Consider the following 26,623-nt stretch of genomic DNA (forward strand, 5'->3'; position numbering starts at 1 on the left):
GTTCTGTGGCCACATCCTGGTCAAGAGGGGGCAAGACCCATGAAAACTCAACGAGTCCAGTGACTCATGGGCGAAAACTATTCAAGAGCTCACAAGCACATGAGTTGACAGATTCCTAGGAACCCACCAGGAGTGCCAAGAAAGGGTCATAGGTCAGTGGGCATGCTCACAGCACTACAAGGCAAGCTCTCTTGGGTCTGGAACATAACCCCGCCCCTTCCCCGCCCCCCAAGCCCAGGTTCACTTTCACAGAGATGGCCACCACCCCAGTCCGACGTGACTCGCTTGTCAGCCGATTTCTCTGCAGAAAGCTCTTAGCAGTTAATTTCTGGCTAATATATTATCCTTCAGCTGAGCCCTACAGGGCCATTAGCTAGGAGCCTGACACGACTGAGTGAAATATTGTCTAATTTATTATCTTATTACTCCTCTGGAACAGGATCAATTAATTACCCATTAAAGTATTTCAGCTGTGGAGATTTATGAGCGGCCCTCTGCATTTTAACAAATGATTAGTTATACATGTTTGTTTGCTTGAAGAGCAGAGACCCGCAAATGAATAGAGGCGATGGAAAAGGAGAGAGGAGGCGAGGGAGAGGGTGCAGCCCCTGACTCGGAGAAAATGGAGCAGTCAATGACAAGAGCTATCGACTCGTTCACTTGCGGTTTTGAGATAACCATATGTACAGGGGAAGGGGAGGGGGCGCCGAAAAACCCTCACTCAACTGCTTTTTCCATTCAATAAATTCGCTTCGGAATATATTGGATTGGGGTTTGATGGCTATTTCGTGTTTTGCAGAGTGCTGACACTGGTATGATTCAGTAATTATTGTTTCTTTTAAGTTATTGCTGTAATTTTGCTCTCTAAGATCCCAATCAATTTCTGCCTCTCAAGGGCACGCTTGAAGAGCGATATTTGAAAACAGCCCTCTGATAGATTGTGCAGCTAGACAGTGGCTGAGACAAATAGCCTAATCTGGCACAAATTAGCTTGGCTTCCACAGATAGTTTTATACAGCGATGTAAATTACATTGTCAAGCCAAGTCACTTTCCTGCTTAGAGTGCAGCTAACAAGGAACCATGGAGACATTATCGGTGCTGCCGTGCACTCCCAGGGCTGCTGCAAAGCCATTTGTAAGGGGAAAGAGAGAGAGAGAGACTCTGGATAACAAAAGCAAGGTGGTGGGGCAGAAGTGAGCTGGAACAAGGAGGCGTGGATGAAGCTCTGAGTTCTCTTGGTCAGGACTGAACTAGGGACCATTGGAACAGGAGACTACCGAGTGTGTGATGGGCTGGTCCAATCATGGGAGAGATGGGGGAAGCTGGACAGGCTCTATTCCGAGGACTGGAAGCAGGAGAGGCAGTGCTCTGCTGGGAAACGGGGGCAGAGAGGAGGCCACCTGAACCCCAACCTCCTTCCTGCCTGGGGAGATGGTCTATGCTGGCCTGTAAGCAGAGGAGGGACTGGGAGACCGGCTGAGCTGAACCGAAGGGGAAGATGAGCTGAGTGAAGCTGGAGGAAAGTGTGCCGAGCTGACTAGAAGGCCAGGCTACCCTGGCCATCCTTGGGAGGTGTTGACCTGCTGGACCAGCCTCCAGGAAAGGGGGCTGGAGCCAGGGACCACTCAGCGGGGCTCCACCCCCAGCATCCCATGGCCGGGGTGGGAGGGCTGGAGCCAGGGACCACTCATCGGGGCTCCAACCCCAGCATCCCTCGGGAGGTGGGAGTTGGTCCAGCTGGGAAAGAAGCTCAGAGGTGCTCTTCCCGGGCCGGGCGTGGGAAGCATCCCCATCCCTTGTCCGATGTGGAACTTCTCTGCCAGGCCCTCCGGACTGGCTCCCCGCGCCTTGGCCATCACAGGCCCCGTGTTCCTCATCCCCACCCTTCACCCCAGATAGATTTGTCCCCTGCACCATCCTCAGCAGTCCGTTCCTCCTTCCCCTTCTTTGTCTCATGCCCAGCACCTGGGTCTTCTTGTACCAGAGAGATCTCCACTTCTCTGTTCCTCTTCGCAACCTGCGGCTCCAGGATCCACTCAGAGCCTGGCCGTCATTTGACTTCTGCCAAGTTGGATTCCAAGTTCTCAGAGGCCTGGACCTGAGCAACTTGTGTGCTGGGGTAGGAGCAGCCCTAGTCCCAGGGACCATAGAACCCACTCTGGTATGTCCAGGGGAGAGAGGGTCAGTGGGGGGCTGGCCAGGGTCACGCCAGAGTCCAGAAAGACAGCGGTGAGTGTGGAAACATCCCATCCACACACCACACTTGAGCCTCGGCCTGGATGGGCTGCAGAGGCCGCTGTTTCTTCCTGGCCCGAGTCCCCACACCAAAGGGATTGCTGGGTTTGGGTTTTGAGACTGTGCCATGGGGTCCTCCACACCCAGTTCTAAGCCTGCACTGATATCACGGCCAAAGGCCAAAGACCATCCTTCCTTGTCAAATGACTGACAGACCTCTCTCACAGACAGTGATGAGGACACTTAACCCGGAAGACTTCTCAGGGAAAAGAGCATCTCCACAAACATGCTGGGCTCTTTGTCTGATCATGGCCCAAGAACGTTTGCTGCTTTAAAGAAAGATTTGGCTTTGAGTTTAATTTAGTTTCACCTACCTATCCAGTTATCATCTAATATTTCTGCATTTCCCTTAGGCAGATGCTTTCCCATTACTGCTTAGAACTTACTTATTCCTCAGTGACTGCAGAGGGGGAGGTTAGTATTACTAACAGCTTGGTTTCTTTAGAAAAGGAGAGTCACATGCATAGGTGACAAAAATACAGCATAAGCAAGAATGATGTTGACTCGTCTCATCCAACCTGATAAAAATATTTTTGTCAAGCAGAAGGGCACATTTATTTAACACTACCATATGACAACATAGATGAGACACTTTGTGTAACTTGAGCTTTCTAAATGAATTAAGGTAATGCTGTAAAAATAAACCCCAAAATGTATGATAGCCCCAACACAATAGAAGTCTGTTTCTCACTTAGACTAAGTCTAGAATGGCCTCCCTATTGTGTGGGGTCCTGCTCCTCCAAGCAGTGATTGAGGGGCCCAGCATCCTTCCATCTTGTGGCTCCACCACCTTCAATACACCTTCGAACTCCCTGTGCTCTTCTGCATCAGGTCTGAAAGGGAAAAAAACATGGAGGTTTAGCCACGGGAGGTTTTCTTATGGGCCAGTTCTGCAAGCACGTTGCAGGGCTTCTGCACACATCGAACGGATGAGAACCAATCAGAGATGCACTCCAGATGCAACTGCTTGGTCCTAGCTGGACAGCTATTTACCATTTTATGCCCTTCATTCCTTCCTGAAGATTCACTTTTCCATCTGGTATTATTTCCTTTCAATCTAAAGAACTTCCTTAAGCATTTGGTATAGTGTGGGTCGGCAGGTGATGAACTCACCTAATGCTCATGTAGCTAAAAATGCCTTTGTTTTGCTTTCATTCTTGGAAGGTATTGCCACTGAATATAAATTTGGGTGGACAGGATTTTGTTGGGTCTTTTAACCACTCTAAAGATGATCTTCCGGGCTTCCCTGGTGGCACAGTGGTTGCGCGTCCGCCTGCCGATGCAGGGGAACCGGGTTTGCGCCCCGGTCTGGGAGGATCCCACATGCCGCGGAGCGGCTGGGCCCGTGAGCCATGGCCGCTGAGCCTGCGCGTCCAGAGCCTGCGCGTCCAGAGCCTGCGCGTCCAGAGCCTGTGCTCCGCAACGGGAGAGGCCACAACAGAGGGAGGCCCACATACCACAAAAAAAAAAAAAAAAGATGATCTTCCATTATTTTCTTGCCTTCACCAAGTCACTGTCTCCCTGTATATAATGAGTCCTCTTTCTCTATCTGCTTTCAAGATTTTCTCTTAATCCTTCGGTTTTTCATAATTTGCCTATGATGGGCCAAGGCATGGTTTTCTTCATATTTATCCTGTTTGGGGTTTGCTGAGATTCTTGAATGTATCAATGTGTCTTTCATTGAATTTGGAATATATTTGCTCATTATTGCTTCAAATATTTCTTCTGCATGTTCTCTCTCCTCTTTTGAAACTCTAATCAAAAATATGTTAGATATTTTGATGTCTCACAGGTACCTGAAGTTCCACTCTTTTGGTTTGTTTTTTCCTCTCTGTTCTTAAGATTGAATAATTTATATTGATCTGTCTTCAAATTCACTGACTCTCTATCTCCTTTCTGTTTTTAAGTCTATTCCGTGAATTTGACTTCCGATATTTTACTTTTTACTTCTATTTGTTCCTTTTTAAATTTTCTAAATTTTTCCACTGACATTTTATATTTTTTCATTTATTTCAAGCATATTTTCTCTCAGGTAATGAGTATAGTTATAATAACTACTTTAAAATCCTTATCTACTAATTCCAACATTTGGGTCAAGTAGATGTCTGTCTTCATTGATGGCATTTTTCTCTTGAAAATCGGCCACATTTTTATAGCTCTTTCTGTGCTGAGTGGTTTCAGATTATATTCTGGATATTGTGAATGTCGTGTTGTGGGTACTCTGAATTTTGTTACATTCTGCTGAAGAGTGGTAAGTTGCTATTATTGTTGTTGTTATAATAACAATTAAGGCAATAAAATTGGTTGGATTCAAATCGCAAATTCTATCTCTTGGGTGGCAGCTCAAATCTCAGTTCAGTTCTGCTATTTTTAGCTGAGCTGCTTGGATTCTACCCCATGCATGCTTGACCCAGAGATCTGAGTGGAGTTTATATTTAGCAGCTGTGGTTGCCCAAAACTCTGTCATCTAGCTCTTTAGGCCATAAAGACTTCAGGTTTTCTGTAGGCGCTTTAGTTGCACCATGTGACGCTGACTGCAACCAACGGTCATAATAAATGGGAGGCTTATCCCATACTATTCCCTCCTTGCAAGTGTCAGTTGTGCCTTCAGGAGGCTGGTTTTGTTGTTGTTGTTGTTTTGGTTTGGTTTTTTTGTCCAGGGTTTATGGCTATTGTCTGTTTGTAGAAGGTTAGTCTGACAGAAGCCTACTTGGCCATACCAGAGGTAGAACTCTCCCAATGTATTTTGAGAGGGAAAAAAAAGCCAGCTGTTTCAATAAAGCCATCCCTCATAGTTCCTCGTCGTACTGCATTTCACAGAACTTCCCCAAGCTTTCAAAGGTGAAACGGGAGTGTTTGTGGTGGGGATGAGGAAGGAACAGAATTCAACTATAAATGCAGACATTACTGGATCTTTAATATGTCAACAAGCATTTATTGGGCATCCACCATCTGCCAAGCAGGGAATTTCAACCAGGGCTCTTAATGGTTAGTACATGTCAAAGCCCTTCCAACTCTGATTAATGTGAACATATTATAGGGTTATTCTGATCACCTGAGGTGTAATTAATAATAATAGACACTATTTTGAGTACGAAATTTACGCCATGCACTGGCTCTAATTTTACAAGGAGTCATGGTTTCGGCATCTCTATTTTACATGAGCAGTGTTACGAAGTGGAAAAATAATCAGGGGTTAGATAGGCCTGGGTTTGAATGTTCACTTTGAACACAGGCTAAATGACCACATCCCAGTGCAAACTGCCTAATGTCTATGAGCCTCAGTTAACTTACCCATAAACTGAGCATTCAAAGTTGTCAGAATGATAAGAAATACCTGGCTCATAGTAGCTACTATTCTTTTTACAGAGGAGAAACTTAAGATCAGAAAGTTTCAATAACTTGCTCACCATCAGAAAATTATTTTGCCACCTAATGAGTGTCATCACTGGGTTTTAACCTCACGTCTCTTTACTTTCTTTGCAGTTGGCTGCTTTATCTCCACAATAACCACCAATTATTGAGTACCTGTTATGTCCAAGAACTATCCTAGGTGTTTTACATACCTAGAGATAACCCTAAAACTAATCAAAAGATAATACAAGACCCTCAGATCAGGCAAATGCTTCCCCTTATGGAATCATCAGAATTATAGGTCTTGAAGATAGTTCTTACTAGCCAAGAGTTAAGGTCTTCCCTTGGGAAAAGCACCTCCCCCTGATGGAGCTGCCGTCCATCCCAAAATGCCAGAGAAAGACACACCAGCTGTCCTCCTAGAGCACAGGCTCTGTAAATAGCTACCTGGTACCCACTTGATCCAAGAATACATTTTTTTTAATTGAAGTATAGTTGATTTACAATGTTGTATGAGTTCCTGGTGTACAGCAAAGTGACTCAATTATACATACATACACAATTCCTTTTTTATATTCTTTTCCATTATGATTTATCAATCCAAGAATACATTTAGATGGCTCAGAGGGGTGGGGGAGAGAATGGAACCTGGACAGAGGAATATTTAAAGCTCCCTCAAGCCAATGACAGAGCCAACAGCCTTCTGGTCCCTATCGTGCCTAGGAGAGAGTCAAGCTGGGTATTATTCATACATTTTATGTCTTGCATTTCAATCAAATTCTGAGCTACAATAAAATTTCCTTTTTCAAGCCTGTCATTAGTGGGTTTAAGATTCGTGAGGAGTACATACAGACCTCCCACACCCACATAGTTATTCAAAGTGATCACTGAATTCACTTAAGAGCAATTATCTAGTCTCTCAGCCAGACTCCACTTTTCTCCTGCACAGAATAACGTGTTCTATTGTTCCTATTTATTACTCCATAATTTTTGACCTGCACGTTGGTGTTAAATCTTAGCCACATTGCCAGACCTACTGGTATACCTAGTCATGCATTTATCTGTTCAACAAACAATTACCAAATGCCTGCTTATGTCAAAGAAATTAGAGATATGCATAGTTGTGTTTCATGATCTCCATCACAGCCTGATACAGCAGACAGGGCCCCGGCTCTGCAGTCAGAGATCTGGACTCAAGCTCTGCCTCCTTTATTTTCTAAATGGAAGACCCTAGTTAAATCATTTAACTTCACAGAATCTCAATCTGCACACCTGTAAAGTGGGGACAATTTACCTGACATCTCTAACTAACAGGGTCTTGCAAGGTTCAAATGAAGTTACATAAACAAAAGCATTAAAATTATAAAATAGTATCTAAATGTAAGCTAATACTATTATAATTAAATATTCTGTATAATTTATATTTATTGCTATTTGTTTCCTTCACTTTACATTCCTAATAATTTTCATAGGCAGAAGCTGCTGTTGCCATTATTGCAATAGGTAAGCAGGACATCCTTACACAAAGGCTTTGCACAGAGGAGTAGTGGGTGAAGGAGTAAAGGAATTATTTGAAGATAGCATGTTTTTGATGAATACTTTCACTAGTTTTACTCATCCAGTAAAGGAATCCCAGCCTTCTTGGAGCTTACAACATAATCACAAACCCAGATACTAGCCATTTAATTATTGGTTTGGTTAGTGTTAAGAAAGAAGAATTACAAGGTGCCATAGGAGCCCAGAACAAGGAGACGGCCTGAGCAGAAAGGAGGAAGGCCCCACTGAGAAAATCATCCCCAAACTGAGCTCCAAGGAGAAATAGTTAGCCAAGCATGGAAGGAAGCAGGAGGAGTGCTCCAAGAAAGAGAGTAGTACGTTAGCAAGACCAGAATCAAGGGATAGCATAGCTGATTTCAGGAGCTGAAATAAATCCCATATATCAAAACTGGAGAGAACCAAGACCAGAGAAGCATGAGATCAGCCTGGTGACACTGGCAGAGGTCACATCACACTTGACCTCTTAGAGCACATTACAAATTAGGGTGCATGAAAAGCTATTGAAGGATTTTCAATGGGAGTAATATTATCATATTTCCATTTTCATATGTAACGTTGACGTGGAATGGGAAATAGATCTGAAGACCAGTTAGGTGATCTGACCAGTCACTTGGATAAACTTGGTCCTTGTGCTTCGGGTCATGTTAATTGATTTGCTTCATTTCTTATCATTCTATGGTGGGTGGATGTAGAACCACATTCCTTAGCTTAGCTTGCCACGAGGCATGGCCACGTGGGTTGGGTGTGTCAGTGTCATGTACAACCACTGTCTCACTTTCTGAAAAGGAAGCTGGTTGCCCTCCGCTTCCTCTTCCCCCTTCCTGCCTGCTGGGTCACCGTGCTTTTGAGACATTGTCACCCTGTGGAAGAGGACAGTTACCCTAGACGGTGAAGTCACAGGATAGAAAGACAACTAAGTCAAAATCATGGAACCACCTGCCCTCCCTGGAATGGCCGGAAACTTTGGACTATGATGTGAAAGAGAAATTTCAATCTTACTTGAGCGACTGGATTGTGTATTCTGTTTGTTACAGCCATGTAGCCAAGTGGAGCTGTCTGGTAGAAAGTTGGGTAGAGTCTCAGAAGAGCTGGAGAGGCCTCAGAACGTAAAAGTCTATTGAAGCTCTGGCAAAGAGAGAAAACAGGGTGAGAAAGCAGAGACTTGGTCAAAACTCTAAGGACCCCAACAGGAGGGTCAAGTACCAAAACCCAAGGTGATAAAGCAACCAGAAAGGTGAGCAGCCCCCAGGAGATTGTGATGCTCCAGAGGGAATGTGGGCAATGCTGGGGTGGGTAGGGGGAAGCACTCAAGGTAAGCATCTGTTTGACTTAGTGTCTTGGAGCTCAACGGTGACCTTGGGAAGGAGCTTCAAGGGCATGGAGGAGAGCAGAAGCCATGCCCAAGCGGACTGAAAGGCAACAGAAGTGATGAGTATACATACCATGGACGTTCAGAAAGTTGTGGCTAGAAAGAGAAAGAGAGAGGTAGCCAATCTCGAGATGATGGCAGAGGCAGCATTTTTTAAGATGGAAGAGATTTGGACGTGCGTAAATGCTAAAGGTAAAGGAAAGCATGAATGTAAGTCATGGCTCTACATCACAAGAAAGTGAGAAACGATGGGATGAGCTGGAGAACGTGGCAGAACTGAAGGCAGAGAAAAGGACAAAAATGTGGCTTCTATTTTAACAGAAGGGAAAGATCTGATGCGACCACACAGGTGTTCCACTAATCTGAGTCCAGGTTCACAATCCCTTTTTATCATCACATTAGACAAGCCGGTCACCAAATCAGTCAAGTGCGACTAATAAGAGTTTTTGAAGAAACATTTATAATAATGATGTAAATTTTTCAGAGTTTTGAAGCCACCCTAATTAGTGGATGCTGGATGTTGAAAGTGTCTACATTTTATTATACGTATTAGTATGCATATACAAAAGATAGGCAAATCCCTGATAGAAAGTTAGAATAAAAGCCCCTTGAAGGCAGGAAGGTTATACAATTTTTGTTTGAATCCTCAGTCCTTAATGGGTGTTCAATGACTGTTTCAGGATTCAGTGACGTTCAAATCAGACTTTACAAAAGAATTATTTTTCTTTACCGAAGGATTCACCACTAGGTACCTGCAAATAGCCGGTAAGTCTGATGTATTCAAATTTTGCATAGAAACTTACATGGAAATGTTGCCTCTAAATACCTTTAACATTTTGAGTTATTATTACTGCAGACTCTAGCCACTCCATTATTTAAGGGGCATATCTATTAAGTGAAATCAAGAACCCAAATCCTCACAAATCAGTGAGAAGAGGTATAGCCAATGGAGTGAGGGAGGAAATACCAAGCACCCTAACCTGACTGGCCAGTTGGATAAACTTTGTCCCTGGGCCTCAGGTCATATTAATAGACTTAATTTCTTATGATTCTATCATGGGTTGACAAAGTCCAGGGCCCACCTATTTATCTTGCCCCTGAGGTCAGTTTCTCTTTGAGGCCAAGAAGTGATTATGGGAAGGAAATATGCAGCTCGACACCCTCTGGCGCCAGTTTTTACTAAAGCTCTCAAACTCCCCCTACCATGTCCTTGGTTTCTGAATCGTTAAGTCTATTCACCCTGTCTGCCCCCTGTCAGAAGATGTAAGTGGGACACATTGACAGTTCCTGGCGAGCTGTGTTTCCCTCTTCTGGGTCACTGCAGGTAACCCTCGAGAACATAGTTTGGATGATTTGGTTGATGAGAACCCCAGCCTTGGCTTTATCTGCCTTCAGGAACAGACTAGACAAGTGATGGGGAACCTAGAAACATCGAACTCTAGAGAGAGACGATCCAGTCCAATCTCTTCGATTTGTAGAGGAGGCTGTGACCTAAGTTGGGAAAGCAATTTGCCTGAGGTCGTGGTTAGCAGCGGGGCAGACACTGGGGTAACTTCTCCTGGCTCCTGGTCCCAGGTTCCCCTGAGCGACCTCCAAGTTGACACATTTGGTCTTCAAACATTTGGTCCCAGCCATTTCTCTCTTTTGACACAGGTCAGGGAGGAAAAGAAGGTACATATCTCTGCCCACATGCTTTAATTTTTCCTAAGGTAAGAATTCGTTTGGGAGAGGACCTGCCCCTGAATGACATATACTTTGCATTTTTCCATCCTGTTGTTTTATACAAAAGCCTCCAGGAGGTCATGAAGACTTGAAAACTCACCCTAATATAGCATCTTTATACCATCCTAAAAAAATATCATTCCCTGGGGACTTCCCTGGCGGTCCAAGTGGTTAAGACTCTGCGCTTCCAATGCAGGGGTCATGGGTTCGAGCCCTGGTCGGGGAACTAAGATCCCACATGCCATGTGGCGCAGCCAAAAAATAAATAAATTTTAAAAATAAAAACAATCATTCCCCAGTAGCTAATCTGCCTGGGCCCTCTATTCCATTTTGCAAATTCGTCTTCTCACAGCAAGGCATCTAGGCCTTCCTTCAACGTCTGCTCAGTCCACCGACCTTGAAGACAGCCAGGGAGCCAAGTTAATCCTTCAAGAAAGAATCACACCTGCGGGCCCCCTTTAATGTCTTCCAGGCGTTTGCACATCTATATTTATACGTGCATACATACACACACACACAGGAAAACACACACACACACACACGTGGCAGCCAAGCGAGCCAAAAAGAAAATTTAAGAAAAGGCCCACGCAGGAGAGAAGAAAATGCCCCTTTATATCTGCAGGCCGCCTCCAGCAAAAGCATTCCTAAAGATGATCGGTTAAATATATTGCTGCCATTACACTCTACAAGAAACACATTCCATAAAAACGAAGGTGCTGTAAATTATACAAATACGATGCTAACAAGCTAGGAAACGCGCCGCTAATGAGGTCAGCGACAGAACTCCCGCAGCGCCGCAAATCACGTGCCAATCATGCACGGGAGGCCCCAGAACCGCATCGGGTCAGCATTTTCTGAGCGCATTTGTAACCTGCTGTTTGGTATATGGTTACACAGGTAGATAAGAAGCCTGCACTTCTCCCCGCTACATTCTCCCCACCCCCATCTTTGTTTACGTGTCAAATATCCAAGTCACCAGACAGGCGCGCTCTGCGTTAATGTACCTGACTATTACAGCCTATTGTTCTCCGGCTCAGAGGAGAGAATTAGTCACTCAGATGTGTAAATATTGGTTACCGTTCTGAAGCACTGCAAGCTCTGTGTTTCTATCAGGCCTGTTCCTGGAGGAATTATGCATGCTGTTGGCACCGGGTTTTGTACACACTGTATTTGTTAAAGCTCTAAAAATCAAATAAACATGTTCTCGGCTCCTGAATTATTAGTTCATTCACCATCTTTCCCCGTTGGGGGGGGCGGGGGGGGGAAGCAATAAACACGCCGAAATGTGGCATTTAGGAACTGCAACACGATTTCTGCTTGGCATTTACAAGTTGGAGAACAACCCGTAACACCCATCCCCGTGCCTTTGTCACGCGGCCTTCAGCTCAGAGAGCCCAGGCGTCTTTGTGACGGATCCTGACCTCTGGGCGATCCAGACCTTCCCCTGGGGTCGGTGGGCAGCCTCCACTTCTGGACACGTGTCAGATGCGGGGCCTGGTGCCCTCAGAGCTCCAGAGCTGAGGGCAGAGTCAAGGGAAACCCGCACTACACAAATTCGGAGGCCAGAGCCACATCGGGTAAGAGCAATCCGACTTCCCCCTCTGAATGCTCCCAACTCTCTAGTTCCTGCTCTGCACCAGAATGACTACGACCGACCCCAAGATGGAGCTTGGGAGCATTGCTCAGAACGGTTCACCACAGGTGATCCTGCAACCCAGCAGCCCTTTGGAAGAGAAGAGAGGGCTGCCAATTTTATAGGCCAAGCCCATAGTTTCTTTCTTTTTTTTTTTTTAAGGTCTAAACAATAGTGCTTTATTGGTAAAAGGTTAGTTTCAATGGATACAACATTGCTGTGTAAAATAAGTTTTCAAAATACATTTTTATAGGTAAAGCTTATCTCTTAGTAAAAGGGCAATTATCTATTAGCAAAAGTATTTAGATTCGGGCAGCAAAACAAAAGGGAATTTAAAAGTCTTACAGTGTAGGTCCACCCACACCCCCATAACCATTAGGTGGCAGCTAGCACTAAGTAGTAGTTTCACTATATAGAGCTTACACCTACCACTTTCAAGTGCTGCCACATCCCACCCCTTTTTAAAAACAGCTTTTACTAGCATAGTTAATAAATGACAAAATAACCCAAATAACTAGTCTTGCATGGAGAGGCCCTAAGGTCATGGAACACTTTTTCTTGGTAAAAACTTTGCACAATGTACCTAAACCTATAGCTCTTGACCATTTGCAATTACCCAACAGTGAAAGAGCAAAGTCAGGAGAACACCCAGAGATTTTCTGTAGTACACCTTTGTAACAAATGTATTTCAACCATCTCATTATCTTTTCTGTCTGTTGAATACAAAACCCCCTCCTCGTCCTTGGAGTAATAAGCATTTTCTCCATTTTAACCTCTCTTGTTCTAGCAAAATGAAAACACTGAACCAGCACCTGCTCCCTCCAGATCTTCTTTCATCTGTCACTTTCTGGGGACCAATTTCCCCACGTCAGTAGAAATGCTGAAAAAAAGGCAACCCCAAGAGCATCAGCGCCCCTTTGAGCGCACGACAGGGAGACCAGCTACGAGGACAGGGAAGGGCCAAGGCCACAGGGCACAGGAAACCAACCAGCTGCGGCTTCAACTGGTGGCACCCGTCAGCCAGCCCACGGTGCAGATCTGAAATAGCCTTCATTCTCACACGATACATGGAAGGAAATGACAGTGGCTGAAAAAGGACTAGACAGCCTGCACACACAAAAAGATCACCGCTATTTGCCTGAAAACCATTCAGGAAAGCATCAGTTAAAGGGACACCAAATCAGGAAAACCTGGCAGGCATTTTGGGCCCCACGGGGCTGAGGCCTCAGGGCCACCCACCCGAGGACCCTTATTTTCGCTGCTGAGGCACGTCTCCTATACCTGCAGTTAGAGAAAACACATTAAAGTGCAGTATAAAAATTAAAAAAAGCTGGTTTCTGCACAGATCAACTGTTAATTTTCCTTAAAAAGTTATTTTTTAAATTTAGTTGAATAAAAATAGTTTATTGACTCTCATTGTGTAGTTTTTTTTTAAGGTCTAAACAATAGTGCTTTATTGGTAAAAGGTTAGTTTCAATGGATACAACATTGCTGTGTAAAATAAGTTTTCAAAATACATTTTTATAGGTAAAGCTTACCTCTTAGTAAAAGAGCAATTATCTATTAGCAAAAGTATTTAGATTTGGGCAGCAAAACAAAAGAGAATTTAAAAGTTTAACAGTGTAGGTGCACCCCCCCCCCCCGCCCCCAACCATAACCATTAGGTGGCAGCTAGCACTAAGTAGTAGTTTTACTATATAGAAGCCCAGAGTTTCTGGACACATTTTTTTCCATTCCAGAATCCAGGGCAATTAAGGTTTAAAACCATTGAGGGTGGGTGAAGAGAAAAGTGAGAAGTTCAATGTGAGATGCATGAAAGAATGTAAGTGAACATTTAGCAGATAAATATGATCACAAAAATATCTCCTGCATCCCCCAGCGTTAAGCAGAGTATTTATGGTTCAGATTCCGCTCAGAGCCAACAGCGGGGGTGGAAGGTAGTTTTGTTCTGAACCGCCTGGCCTAGCCCTAGTCTCAGACACCTGTTTATACTCCATCACGAAGGTTTTATTGAGTCTGTTCTCCCCAGTCTAGGGGCCCTGCTGTGGATCTATTTGTATACACATATCACAGGTTTTGGAAATAACTTCGGCACGTAAATGCCATTATTTCCAACAGAGGTGGTGTAAACCATATTTACTACTCAAACGCTCGGCTCAAAATCGAGCTGCAAGGAAACAGTAGCAGCAGTGGTAACAACAACAAAGAAATCCGTGACAGCTACAAACCACAACCACAAATAAAACACATTCACAAAGAGGCCTTGAGGTGAGAAGTACAAAGCAGAGGCAGGATGGCAGGCTGGGCAGCGCTCAGCGCATTCAGAAGAAAACGGAATTAAAATCAAAGTAACTCCCAGCTCTAAATTAAATACAGAATACATGTGGGGTGCATACCGGGATGTAAAGAGAGGGGAAGGTACAGAGGGAGAGGACACAGTCAGAAGCACTAGTTTTTCTCACTACCATAAAAATCTCAATAGTCTGTGTGATCATAGACATGGGAATCTCAGGGTCTGTACAGGGAGCTCTGGAGCTGTTACGGACACTCAACAGTTACCTAATATCCAGCATCGTCCAAACAAGAGGAAACATCTCATGGGCAGCAACCCCACAAGTCAAGACTCTCCCTTCCCTTGGAGGTGGGAATGGTCTTGCAATCAAGAGAGAGAAAGCCAGCAAACTATTATATATAAGCAGGATAAACAACAAGGTCCTGCTGTAGAGCACAGGGAACTAGATTCAATATCCTGTGATAAACCATCATGGAAAAGAATATGAAAAAGAATGTGCATATGTATGTATAACCGAGTCACTTTGCTGTACAGCAGAAATTAACACAACACTGTAAATCAACTGTGCTTCAATTTAAAAAAAAAAGAAAAAGCCGTCACACCAGAGCCACACCCACACCCCATGTGGGAACTTTCATTCATTCTTTTTTTGGTTTTTTGGTATTTTTTTTGTATTTAGTATATTTGATTTACAATATTATATTAGTTTCACTGTACAACACAGAGGTTCAATCTTTTTATAGATTACACTCCACTGAAAGTTATTACAATAAAATGGCTACATTTCCCTGTGCTGTACAATATATCCTTATTGTTTATTTTATTCTTAGTAGTTTGTATCTCTTAATTACATACTCCTAGTAACACAACATTGTAAGTCAACTAAACTTCCATAAAAAAAAAAGAAAGATCACACCAGAGCCACACCCACACCCCATGAGGGGACTTTGATTTGTTCCTTTTTTTTTTTTTTTTTTTTTTTGACAAGCATTTACTAGGCACCTACTATGTGTCTGGCTCTGGAAAAGATAGAAATATAGGTAAGACATTATCATCTAATTGGGGAATAAAAATGTTACATAAGAAAATGATGGTTATACAGGAAAATGACAATAGCTTTTCAGAAAAAAACAAGTCTAAGAGGAGCAGCATATGATTGACGACCAAGGGAGAGGGTAATAAGAGCTTTAGGTACTGAGCAAGTCCCAAATGAAGGCGGAGCACTACAGGCTGGGGTGCTCAGGAAGGGCTTCAAGGAGGAGGTGGGCTTTGAAGGCAGACAGGACAGAGCTGGGCAGAACAGAGAGAAGCAGAATCGATGCAGAACAAGACCAGGAGGTGGGAACAAACTTGGCGTGTCTGGGGAGCCTAGGTGACCATTCTGATCAGTATGCAGGTTTGTACAGGAGACTAGAGGCGGGTGTAAACCATTGCCACATTAGAGTGGCAACCACACTAATGTTAAAGGTTTGGTCATGGTTGAAAATGATCTGTAATGGACACAAGGCAGCCTTCAACAGAAGGAAAACCCATGTTCATACATTCTACATAAATCTGCATCTCGGGAGAGTGAGGTGATGCAGGAGTAGATGCATGGCTGTGTGGGGAAGAGGGGGGCGCAGTCCGTGTGTGTTCTCACTCTCCAAGCCATGTGCACTGGGGCCTTTTACGCCCCCTCCCTCCTGGAAAGCCCTGGACCGGCGTAGTGAACTTACAAAGAGCCCTGCCGCCTCTCAGGCAAATGCTCCTGTTTGGGGCAGGTGGGGGGAGAGTGGGAGAGAGAGACAGGGATATGGTTTCTCCAGACCAGCAGAAAGTACTAGAACTCTGTGGGAAGGTCAGTTGTTTGCAATGGGGATGAGTTCGGAATCGCCATAACCCAAAGCAGACAAAGTGTGAAATATGCATTTTTCTCTTTCATTTTACACTATTTTTACCAGACCTCTGTGTCGATGCAGCTAGCAAGAGCCCTTGGCTGGAGCCCTTGGCTGGAGCCCTGCAGGGTTGGCAGATTTATTACGGAATTCGAAAAAAAAATGAAAACAGTTCAGCTGTCTGACCAGGTAGAAGGGATTATTATCTCTACTTGAAAGAAACCAGACCAAAAAAAAAAAAAAAAGACTTGCACTGACGGAGAAAAGAATTCTGCCCAAAGCGGTGTGCCCTGCACCAGGTAGAAGGGATTATTATCTCTACTTGAAAGAAACCAGACCAAAAAAAAAAAAAAAAAAGACTTGCACTGACGGAGAAAAGAATTCTGCCCAAAGCGGTGTGCCCTGCTGCAGCCCAAATTGCTGCTAATTCTTAAAATGGTTCTTAATCCTGTCTCCAGCTGGGCTACGAGAGCCCAGCTGTCTCTCTCATGAGCATCGGGCCAGCTCTCTTTGTGGCAAACCCTCTCAAGTCCTGTCCCATCATCTCGAAATTGCCAGCCCGAGGCAGACTGGTGATTCTTGCCCCGGCCAAGGAGGGGCTGGGCCCGGGCCTGGAAAGCAGCCCCCCCGCCCACAGGGGGCACCTGTAGGACCTGGGTCTCCAGCAGCCAATTGCCACCAGAGCTCCAGGCTCCCAGAGAAGCACCCCGTGGAGAACACTTGTACTTGGACCTTTCCCACCCAGGGCCCAGCCCAGGACTAGCCCAGCCCAGGACTAGCCCAGCCTGGAGTCAAATACTTAACCCCATCTTCACAAATAATAAGGCCTTCAGGGAACCGAAAATGGGGTGTCGGGATTTACAAAATGCTCACACCATCTCATTTGGCCGATTTTCCATTGTAACAGATTTTACTGGCCTCTTAACACATGCCAGGCACCGTGCAGGGCGCTGCGTATACGAAGATGGGGCCCTCGGGATGACCCTCACACCCCAACAGGCTGCCTCCTCTGGCTCCCACTCAGGGAAGTATTCATCTGCCCATTGGAAGGTTGAGGAAACTGCGACTCAAGGAAATTAAGCCCAAGGCCACAGAGCCAGCAAAGGAAAAATCCATACCTGCGAACTGTTCATCAGAAGCCGCAGCCTGCAGGCTCCATACCCCCTTGGGGGGTCTCTGGGAGCCTGTGTCTCCTATAAACACACATACCTATCAGTTATCTTCTCCAGTGAGCTGTGTTGCTTTTTGGCCTTTATCAAAGGCCATAAAAATGGCCTGAAGATCTCCTTCAGGTCAACCAGCCCCCTGCTCCCCAATACCTGGACCTTCAGTCTTGTTCCCAGCTCCTTGACACGCGCCTTGGCCATGGAGAACTGGTTGGCTCTTCCTACCTCTTTCTACCCCCTAACCCTTGCCTGCGCCTAGAAACCGAGATCCGGAAGTTCGGGGCTGGAGCTTCTTGGACAGGCCCACTGGGAATGCAGGAGGCGCACCCTCCCCTGGTCTCCCATCAACCCAGCCCCCAGCATCACCTTTCCTGCAGGGTCCTGCCCTCCGGCCTGGCCTCCCCTCTGGGCCTCGTCCTACCTGCCCCCTCCCCTCACTCCAGCCCACAGAGAGGTGTGGGATTAGTGTTTGCAAAGTGCCCTGATGGGGAGAAGAGCCAAGGGCTTCCCATCCAGAGGAAGGAAACAATTTTAATTGAAAAATGAAATCACAGATTACATGCAAATCTTTGTTGGCAAACTTCAATCACCACCAAATTAAATGCATAGCTAAGCTAAGCATCTTTGGGACACTCCATTTAACGTTTTCCTGGGGTATGTCCACAGTGTTCAGAGGCAGCCTGATAGGTGTCCTCCTGCAGAAGGAGCCCCCGGGAAGGATTCAGGGGATTTGGGCTCTAGCTGCCTGGGGCCCCCATCTACCGGCCTTACTTGTTTGGGAAGCAGTCAAGTAGGGCAGGAAGACAGAGGCGTTCTGACCGGTTTTACCATTCAGCTTCCTGCCTTTCAAAAAATCAGGCAAAGGAAAAATTAGAAAATAGTCTAGTAGCAACGATATTAAAAATTACCCCCCCCCAAATGACCTCATCTTTCCCTACGAATTTATAAATGAGGACACTTAGGCTCAGAGTATCCCGTGATCAAGCTGACACCGGACACAGGTTACATCAGGCCCAGGACAGGATTTTGGTCCCAGATTGTCTGGGTAACCCTAAGGAGCAGAGTCCCCTCTGCTGGGGGCGGGGGATGAGAGGTCCACTTCCACGCTGCTCTGTATTGTTTCATTCTCATCGTCTACTTCGTGTTGGTGGCTGTGTCGGGGAATTTGCCTGCTGCCACATTCCATCTTGTACACTCAAAACGCATGTGCCAGTCACCGTGCTAGGCACTGGACTCCAAAACCAGAAAGCCAAACTCTCCCGCGTTCCTCACCCGCAGGATCACATCCTGTCTCCCAGTGAGAGCAGGCCCTGCCATCACCGTGCCTGAGATGGGTTATAAAACAGTCTCTGCAACAGGACTGTGAGCTCCTAAAGGAAAGAACAGGGATCATTAATCTGTGCATCTACCTCCAGGTCAACTGGCTTGAGAAACTCCCTTATTGCATATTAATGGAAGGAATCCATATTTGAAAGAAGGCACTTTTGCCTCAAAACTCGCAGCAGTTTTGCTCAGCGAAATTGAGGATAGCCATGGGATGTTTACCCTGAATTAGGAGGAGATGCTTCTAAGGTGTCTTTCACCCGAGCGACATTGTGTTGCTTATCACAACGAGATGTCAGTTAAGCCAGAGTCACGGCCATTCCAGCACCTGCCTCGCCCTGAGGCACCCCTGCTCTTGCCTGGGCTCAGACGCCAGGGCCTTCTGAACACGTGGTCGGGGCACAGGTAGAGAGCCCCGGGAGGAGGTGACTCTGGCGCCTGTCCCCAGAGCGGGGACGGTTCTGTGAGTTGCAACCGCCGGCGTAACCGGGGCCGCCAATCTGAGTCTGATGAGAAAAGCCAGGAAGAGTGTGACAGGCCCGGGCTTGGTGGGGAGGAAGTCCCCCTCCACAGGGCCTGGGGCCCCAGCGCGGCGGGCGGGGGTGGGGGGCTCTCTCTCCGACTCCGCCTCTGCAGAGCATGTGGGTTCTGGCCTTATCTGCCAGATGGCTCCCGGAGGGGATGATTTATTAGGTGCAGAAAGCTCGCTGATAAATTTTACTGCAAGTCCCCGGCAGAAGACTGGGGGTACAACAGCCCAGCGCAGGCAGCTCTAATGGAAAGTGCCGTCACCAAAGAGCAAAGCATTATTTATGACTGTCTGTAATGCCGTTTGGGGGAAATTCATCATCGCCTCCCTGCTCCGTGCACACGGGGACAGCAGCTGGGGGAGGGGAGCACAGGACAGGTGGGGAGCAGCTAGAGCTTCCCTGGGAATCTGCCAGTGGAAAGCAAGGCCGTATTTTCCCTGGGTGACCCAGCTCCCCTCGCCAAGCACTGACCTACCAGTCCCCTCACCGGCCCTCCCCCACCTCTAGCCCCCCCTCCCGCCCCCTCTCCCCCCACCCCACCACCAAAGCAGAGAGGAGAGAAGAAGAAGGGCATTTTCTTGTTCTCTGTGTGGACCGCAGATTCTTAACCTGTCTGCACGGTTGAGGGCAGTCCCTTCCAGAAGCAGAGGTCTAGACCAAATGAGCACTCCAGTCCCCATCAAGCTCAGGGCAAGAAGAAGATATTCTCCCATTTTGCACAACTGCTCAAGAAGTCAGGCTTAGACAGGACGGTGACCCAGCTGCGGTCCCTCAGCAGTCAGGGTCAAGGAGCTCAGAGGCTGGCGTCTTTGGCGACCCCCCTGTACTTTCCTCGTGACACACAGCATGGCCCTGTGGTCGAGTCTCTCTGCGCAGGTGTCCTGTGCACGCAGCTGGATGGAGACATTTGGGGTCACCCTCTCCGAGCCCAGCCCCCTCCCACCATGTCAACAAGGGAGGCCCCCATCACTGTTCTTCCCTTCAGTATATATAGAACATAGTACTCATGGATTACTAGCTGCCTTATATTTGAATTCTTTATGTCTAAGTCTGTCTCTGCGATCGAATCGAATGCTCTTTGAGGGCAGGGCCTGTATCCTATCCATTTTTATATTCACCTCAGCCGTAAGCAGAGCCCCTGGCACATAGTAGCTTTGATAAATGCTTGATAAAAACAATGACCCTGGCAGACTTCAGATCTACTGGGGTCTCATGTATTCTTACATGTCTGTCACCAGGCTGGTATTCATAGCATTTCAACTTAGCTGGTCCCCTCCTGCGTGTCCGTCAGGGAGGCATCATGGAAAGAGCACTGGGTTAGGAGTCAGGAGGGATGGGTTCTAGCGGGCAGCGATCCCAAACATTCGTTGAGTATGTAACATGGACCAAGTCAGATTTCACCATTAGTGCAATGATTAAACCGGGCAGCTCAGCTTACTTCTGCACGCCTTGGTGTGCTGGGGAAGAAAGGAGTAATAAAGTCGAACGCACAGGACATCTATGAGAACGTGAGAGTTATGGCAAGTGGGGATCTGAGTTCTAGGAAAAGGGAGGAAACAACTTGCATCAGATGGTTCTCGATGCCAAGAACTATGCTCAGGTGCTTTGGATGTGTTATCTCGTTTACGTACCTTCACACAAGCTTAGTTTCATTATGACACTCACAGTATAAATTCGAAAACATGGTTTCAAGCCCTTCACTACCTGGCTAGGTGTGCTTAAGCGGAGTCACTTTTCCTCCTGGGGCCCTTGATCTCATGCAGGAAATAAAAGAGTTGGACTAGAAGTTCAATAGGGTCCCATCAGCTTCATATCCCTGTGAATAACATAGGCCCACGGTCACCCAAGCAGCCAAGGTGGTTCTAAGCCCATTGGAGGGGCGGGATGTGAATGGGTGATCAGTATTTTCAGGAAAAAGAAATTATGCCTGAAGGGGGCTACTTCAGTTTTTGCTTGAAGATCTGGGATTTAAATTTACCCCAACAGGAAATATTGAAGAATATGGCACTGGAACCCACTTGGACTGTCTCAAGAGGAGAGAAGAGTCTGGCAACTCCAGGCCCAGGAAGGAGCAGGCCAAAGAGGTCAGGGGGACAGGAGAAGACTCCAAAGACTGGTCCCAGCATTGTCCACCCTCTGCCCATCCTGGACCGGTAAGGACAGTCATGATGACACCCCTGTCAAGGCCCCATCCATCTCTTTGACAGCTACATGGCTGACACTTTCTCCAGAATCATGACATTTTAAATGGAGAAGAGACATTTATGGGCTTTAGTCCAACAGATTTGCATGGAAACTGGGGACCACTGGGGGAAAAAAATGACCTGCCCAAGGTAACAGAGCCACCTGGAAAGAAAATCTCTTGACCACTGATCCATACCCTGGATGATGGGTCAGTCTACTTAGCACCGGGCGTGTCCTCTCCACGTGCACTTCCCAGAATACACCCTACAGGAGGTGCACCCACTGGTGGTTCTTTCATTTTTTTAAATAACAATGGTAAAGAATAGCCTTTTAACTTTTCATAAATATGAATTTGGAGCATAAGAACAATCCTAAGACAGTTCAACAAATTTTATTCGTACTAAAAGAGGCAAATCAAAGAACTAGGACTCAACTTGATGACTTCTGATCAAACCAATGAGAATACCAGTGTTTAACAGACCACTATTACTGGGTTTAGTAAGAAGGGCCCTTCTCAGTTCTGACCTGAGGTTTGGGCTCTTGGTTTGTGTTTCAGCATCTCACAGAACAGGATATTTCTTGGAAACAGCAGGTGGAGTGTCGTAAATAAGAATAAAAGACTTGGAGTTAGACAGCCTTAGGGTCAAGACTCACATCCAAATCCTGCGTTACTCAAGGCAAGTTGTTTAACTTTTCTGAGCCTTAGATTCCTCTTTTGGGGGCAATAATAACTTCTTCAGAGGATTATTTTAAGGACTACATTCAGCAATGTGTATATAGTCCTAGTGAAGAGTCCAGTACAGAATAGATGGACAATATATGATATTTGTTATTTTGATGCTAACGTTCAGAAAGTCAAGTAGAATCAAACACTGACCCCTTAACTAGAAATTTCAAGATGATCTGTCCTCTTGGTCAATATAAACTACTTTCTTCTCTCCCAATTTCTCTTGAAACCAAGCCTGAATGATAATATGGATGCATGATAATTCAAACATATCTCAAAAATTGATCTCCATAAAGCATGACCCATGCTCATCCAAATGACCAATGCCTTTGGAAACTGAGACTTCATTTCCATTTTCCAAATGACTATTGTTTTCAGCACCTGGGATGCCATGGAATTTAAGGTAGCTCAGCCATGGAAAATGAATATGGCATTTTTTGTCAACCACCTAATGACATAGACAAGGGCAAAAATTCCTACCACTTAAGTCTCCAGCTCTCAAACATAGCTTTGAGGGATGGTCTCAGGTGTCCTGCAGAAGAATTATTTAAAGTGTTTGGTAGACATGCTGATTTCCAGGCTCCAGGACCAGAAATTCTAATTTAGTCTGAAAGGAGGCCCAGGAACCTGCATTATAAATAAGCAAGAGATTCAGATGTACATCCAGGTTGAGAACCATTGACCTCAGTCAAGGGTTATTTTTCTAGGTATATTTTATTATACTCTCTCACCTATTTTCTGTCTCTTTGAATTTAATATTTACACCACTACATTACAGTGAGATGGGGAGAAAAGACAGAAAATATCTTTATCCTGATCTCATAGCCCCATCAGCAACTTCCATTTATATTTTGGGATTCTTACTACACTAGATACTATAAAAATTTCTCCCTGCTTTCAGACAGTTCTTGGGTTCCATAAAAATGCACTTAATATTTAAGATAGCAGTAAAGTTTTAATACTTTAAAACAGAAAAAGGCAAATAAGATTCATCTGGTGCAGTACAACCAGCTGATTGGCACGGGCGGCCTGGAACACCAGGGCACTCTTAGGAGAAGCCCTGCTCAGGGAGAATGTGTGCCGGGTTTGATTAGTGATGTCTGGCATGGGTACAGCCATCGAAAGTCAGAAAGAGCGACTTCTTCCAGCTCCACTTCAAAGTATATTACTGCCAGAGGAGGAAGAGTATTCAAACTTGATTAAAGGGTGATGTTTACATTTAAAGTTTCCATTCATACTTCAGTTGAGAGCTTATTTTCCATTCTTGTTTTTTTGGGTTTTTTTTCCCTAACTAAATTAAAGGTGTATCCAGGAATCTGTGTGCTCCTGGTCCAGATAAAGTAGGAAGCCATCTGAATTAAGAACAGAAAATTCTAAGAGGCACTAGACCCCATGGAAGCATATACACCAAGCAGCACTTCCTTTCCCCCACCCCCGAAAGGGGACGCTGGTTTTGTAGAGTCTCCCTGTGTGTGTGTCTCAAGGATGGACTGCAAAGTGAATAAAAGAATCGCTCCTGGCATTCCCTTTCCCATCACCCTGCCTTCCCTAGAACTATTCCTTCTATCCTAAATGCCCTTCCCCACCCTCTACTGGGTTTTTACTGTAACCCGACCAATCATTTAAGGTCCAAATCAAGATCTACCTCCCAACAAAAGACTAGACACTCCCAGTTGTAATTATTTTTCCATAATATTTGGTGACTTTACAAAAGCATTTCTGGACAGCTGTTTGTTATCCTCGATAATCGTGCAGTTTGTATACCCCTCACCCAAGCAGTGAGCCTCTGGGGAGTAGAGACAGAATCATATTCACCGTGAGAGCCTCACAGCACCCAGTGTCATGAGCTGCCCTTGTAGGTATCACTGAATTAAACAGAAAAGGCAGCTGGGCTTTGTTTTGTTTTATAAACCCAAGAAAGAAAATAAGGTATGGGGTGAAATCATGCCAGGGAAAGTCTTCTGTGTGTTTCACGCTCTTCCCAGGTGCATTTGTGTGCGGGGAAGCTTGCGTGAGAAAATGCCCTACCCGTTCCTCCTCTAAGATTCTTCCCTGCTTCTTCAGATGATGCCGAAGCAGCGCTAGCCTTGGGCGGCCCCTAAGTAAGGTTCTGCTGAGAGACACGACCAGCAGGGATTAGCACAGCAGCTAATGACAGACTTTCAGGGGACAGTGCCTGCCTGGAGGTGTGGCCAGCAGAGTGTCAGGGGCGCTGAGCAATGCATCCACCCTCAGCAGCCCTCCCCAGCCCCGAGGACGCCCGGCGGCTGGGCCTCTGCGTGTGGGGATGCTTGCTGCCTCAGTCCTGGCCCAGCATTCCTCTCTTCCCCCCACTACCAAGCCGGCAGATAGGGAGGAGGGAGGCCGGGCTTTACCAACAAGCCGGTGCTGAGTCTGAGGCAGCAGCAGCCTTCTAAGAGCCCCAGCTTGCTAACCAGCCTTCCAAAGGTCATTAGTTTCCTCCCGGCCTATGTGCCCACAGCAAATCACCCGGGTTCCTTGACAACGACCCTGGGGCGAACCAGTGGGGCTTCCCATGGCACAGACCATGGAAGGGACAAAGCTCACCCTCATCATTTGGCTCCTTCCCTAAAAAATCACTTCTTGTAAAATTCTATGACCCTCATCAGTGACTTCATGATCCTGTTATTCCAAAGCTCTTCATTTTACAGATCAGGACACTGAGACCCAGCAATGCCAAGAGATCTGCTCAAGGGCCTCCATCTGGTCAGCGGCGGAGGGGAATGAAGCCCAGGCTGGCTGCCCTCCAGACCAGCTCTTTCCTAACACAGCCTCAAAATACACTAATTACTGATTACTAGCTTTTACTCGACGTAGGGAAGAAAATACATGATTTCTGACAGGGCACTGATTCAAATGATAAACCTATCCAAATGTCGTTCTCTAGTTTTCCCTTTTAATTCTCAAAATCATACTGAACAGTTTAGATTCTTCCAGGAGAGAAAATTGAATGAAGAAATGGAATCGACATCTCTCGCACCCCTGTGCCCCCTCCATCATGCGAAGCACATCTGTATAGATTATCCTATAGAATCCTCACAAAAATCCACAAAGGAGGCATTAATACCCCTTCATTTATAAATGAGGACCTGAAGTTAAGGGATTGGCCCAAGAAGCAAAGCTCATCAATCAATGGCAGAACCAGGATTCAAACTCAGGTCTCCTGGTCCCCAGACCAGTGTCTTTCCACTGTTCCACGGTGTCACTCTGAGGATGTGGGGTTCTTGGGGCCCTCCGTAGACACGGTCCCATATACCAAAGGAGGGCTAAGGCAAATCAGGGCCAGGCGGCCATGGCCATTCCCAAGAGTCCTGCCCCCACTCCTCCAGAGCCCCCCGCAGGGAGTACCCTCTGTCCCACCCTGAGCCGGGCCCTCCGAGCTAGCCGGTCTTCTCAGGTCTACATCCAGGTGGCTGTAACCTGTCCTGGAGCAATCTCCCTGTGCTCCAGGTTGAAGCGCAGGGACACAGTCAGCCCTCCGCGGTTGGTTGAATCTACGGAACCGTGGCTATGGAGGGCCGACTGGGCTCCTCCACGTTACATAAGGGACTTGAGCGTCCACGGATTTTGGTATCTGCGGAGGGTCCTGGAACCAATCCCCCGTTGTTACCGGGACAACTGTATACAGAAGATGGGGCAGAGCACTTCCTCCTGGCCACACCCCAAAGAGGGGTTGTCCACACAGAGAGGTTTGTGCTCACCGTTTAGCTCTCATGTGGTCCCCTCCCTTCCTGACAAGGATGCTATGAGGACAAATGAGGTAATATACCTGAAGTGTTTTGAGAGCTCTCTAAATGTGACATAAATATTACAAAGGAGCCGCTGATGCTGATAACAGTAATAACAGTGGTGATGACGGGACTACATCCACGGTCATAATTTAAGGGAATGTTTAAAATGAGAAAACCCAACCAAAATCAATCCACTGAACTTTATTTAGAAGAGAGGCTGCTAATAAAAATATTATGGGAATGTGAACTCTTGGGAAATAATGATGATTCTCTCCTATTACAAGGCTCATCAGATCCATTTCCAAAGTACAGCTCAGTTATTTGTGGGCTCTTTGCCACTTGGGACAATGAGACAGAGGGAGAGAGAGAGGAAGGAGAGGAGGAGGAGGAAGAGGAAAAAGAAGACGAAGAAGAAGAAGATGAGGGCTTCCCTGGTGGCGCAGTGGTTAAGAATCCGCCTGCCAATGCAGGGGACACGGGTTTGAGCCCTGGTCGGGGAACTAAGATCCCACATGTTGCAGAGCAACTAAGCCCATGAGCCACAGCTACTGAGCCCGTGTGCCACAACTACTGAAGCCCGCACACCTAGAGCCTGTGCTCGGCAGCAAGAGAAGCCACCGCAGTGAGAAGCCTGCACACGGCAACAAAGAGTAGTGCCCGCTCGGTGCAACTAGAGAAAGCCTGCGCACAGCAACAAAGACCCAACAAAGCCAAGTAAATTAATTAATTAATTAATTAATTTTTTAAAAAAGAAGATGAAGAAGAAAAGAGGCGGAGGAGGGAGGGAAGGGAAGAGAGAAAGGAAGGGGAGGGGGAGGAGAGGGGAGGGGGAGGGGAGGGGAG

General features: G+C 46.2%; 1 long non-coding RNA gene across 1 annotated transcript in view; it reads right to left on the reverse strand.

Moving 5' to 3' along the window:
• Window positions 1–2,949: 2,949 nt before the first annotated feature.
• The window catches only part of LOC102973564 (uncharacterized), an 82,893-nt gene continuing 59,219 nt past the window's right edge, over window positions 2,950–26,623 (reverse strand). Inside the window, exons 3-4 of the long non-coding RNA XR_448140.3 lie at window positions 8,207–8,332; window positions 2,950–3,129 (exon numbers count right to left, since the gene is read on the reverse strand). This is a non-coding gene — a long non-coding RNA (uncharacterized lncRNA). The remainder of the gene's footprint in view (window positions 3,130–8,206; window positions 8,333–26,623) is intronic.

Source organism: Physeter macrocephalus, chromosome 20 (assembly GCF_002837175.3).
Source record: "Physeter macrocephalus isolate SW-GA chromosome 20, ASM283717v5, whole genome shotgun sequence".
Lineage (NCBI taxonomy): Eukaryota > Metazoa > Chordata > Mammalia > Artiodactyla > Physeteridae > Physeter > Physeter macrocephalus.